Source organism: Lissotriton vulgaris, chromosome 7, assembly GCF_964263255.1.
Source record: "Lissotriton vulgaris chromosome 7, aLisVul1.2, whole genome shotgun sequence".
Taxonomy (NCBI): Eukaryota; Metazoa; Chordata; class Amphibia; order Caudata; family Salamandridae; genus Lissotriton; species Lissotriton vulgaris.
Window position 1 is genome coordinate 131,184,290 of NC_141695.1, and position 2,455 is coordinate 131,186,744.

Consider the following 2,455-nt stretch of genomic DNA (forward strand, 5'->3'; position numbering starts at 1 on the left):
GAGGAAAAGGAGGGGAGGAGGACATTCCTGCCAGAAGACAATACCCCATATAGGCCAAAGCCACACATTGTGTGGGAGTTTATTCCATCCCAAGTGGCCAAAAAAAGGTGAATGCGCCAAAGGTGACTTCCCTAATCTGTAACATGGAACTTTCAAGGGGGAACCCTAACAAAAAATACTCATTTGGCAATAACACCATGATTCGCCACATGCAGTGCAGGCATCCTAACAACTATGCTGCGGCAGAGGTGAGAGAACTGGCCAGTAACCCTCCCCAATCTTCACCCAGCACCTCAAAAAGAAAAGCAACCCACTCCATTGGGACCAGAGACAAGGGAGATGGTCCCAAACATTCAACCCCAGTTTGGGAAATACAACATCACTTGTATATTTTATGGGAAAACCATCACCTATGGTGAGCAAAGCATAAAGCTCATCAACCGTGCTGGTGACAACCACAAACGCCCCAACAATCAGTTGAGCAGTTTTCAATTCCTTGTTTTTTGTTTCTCCCCATAAAAATAACAAAACATATATAAAATAGTTCATAAAAACCACAAAAAGTACAAAATGTTCAAAAAACATAAAAAAATATATAAAACAACAAAAAGAAGAAAAAAACAGTTCTTTTCAAAACTACCTCCAATTTATAAAAAAAAAGGCTACATTTTTTAAAAACTCTGTCATTCTTTTTCCCCCATGGTACGGTCCCCGGTACGCTCCCCGGTGCACGTACCGGCCGCTCCCCCCGCGCAAATCCGGAAAAAAATATATTTTTGCCACACGGGGCCCTTTTATGGCCCCCACATCAAACCTAGGGGGTCAGGTGGGGTCTACTCTGCCCCCTTTTGGTCATTTACCCCTTTGTTTTTGCCACCTCTTGTGTCTCGATCCTACTGAGACACAAGATGGCGGCCGTTCCGGACTGTTTGGAATGTTGACAGACACCCAAGAGACAATCAGGTTTCCGCGCGCGAACTCACGAAGCGCGCTGGTTCGCGCCCCGGTGCGTGTACCGGAGCGCGCTTATAGATATATATATTTTTTGAACCTAAATTACTCAAAATCCACTGGAGCACATATCTTGAGACATAGCAAAGGCACATCGGTCTACCAGTCCCAACAATTTTGCCAAGTTTGGTGGAAATCCATTCAGCCGTTCGGGCTAAAAGTGAGGTCGACCGCCCTATGGAAATTACCATGGAGAAAACACGTTTTGGGACCCCCCTTTTTTCTCTGCCCCCTCTTGACGAATCCCCCCCAAACTTTCAGGGAAGGACTGGAGCGCGGCCAGGCAAATTTGAGGTAATTTTCAGGTAGATTCCTCAACCGGCGCCAAAGTTATTCACAATAGAATGTTGCGATTTCCCTATTCAAAATAATCCTAACTATAACTACCTACTGGCGACCGCCAGTAGGTAATATATATATATATATATATATATATATATATATATATATATATATATATATATATATATATATATATATATATATATATATATATATATATATATATATTCAATGAAAAAACCATTGGTTTTAGGCCATATATAGTTAGGGATTTGCATTTACAAAACCTTATTTTACTCGCATAAAACCATTGAAATTCCATATATAGTTATAAGCGCTAACTATATATCGCGCACCCGCAATCCACTGCTGATGATGTCACATATTACATCATTCATGACATGGTTAGTGACATCACTGATGACATCACTGATGACATCTCAAATGTGATGTCATTTGAGATGTCATTTGTCATTTGAGATGTCATCAGTGATGTCATCAGTGATGTCACTAACCATGTCATGAATGATGTAATATGTGACATCATCAGCAGTGGATTGCGGGTGCGCGATATATAGTTAGCGCTTATAACTATATATGGAATTTCAATGGTTTTATGCGAGTAAAATAAGGTTTTGTAAATGCAAATCCCTAACTATATATGGCCTAAAACCAATGGTTTTTTCATTGAATTTTCAAGGTTTTGTAAATGCAAATTCCTAACTATATATCCACTATAACCTATGGTTTTTTCTGTGAATTTCATTGGTTTTTTAATAGCAAATATGAAAAGCTTTAAAATGTCAAGTACGTGATAGATAAAAACATTTTCGTATTTATGCACGCTGATGTGCTTTGAACGCTGCACCCCCCCCCCCCCTCCCCTCTTTTGTCTTAGTAGTACTCTCTCTTTGCAGATACTGAAGGGTAGTTAACGCAGGCCTTTACCCCCGTTGTAATCCGTCGTGCCTGCTTGTCTCTCCATTTGATTGATTGTTGTCCAAGCATTTACTGTTTTAGAATTGGTTCTCTTTGGATCATTCTCTATTTACAAACAAGCACAAAGTCGCAATACTCTGTTTAGTCTTTGCAGATAGTGAAAAATCGTGTAAAAAAATAAAAGTAATCGAGCAAAATCAGTAGGCCACTAATTGGATCTCTT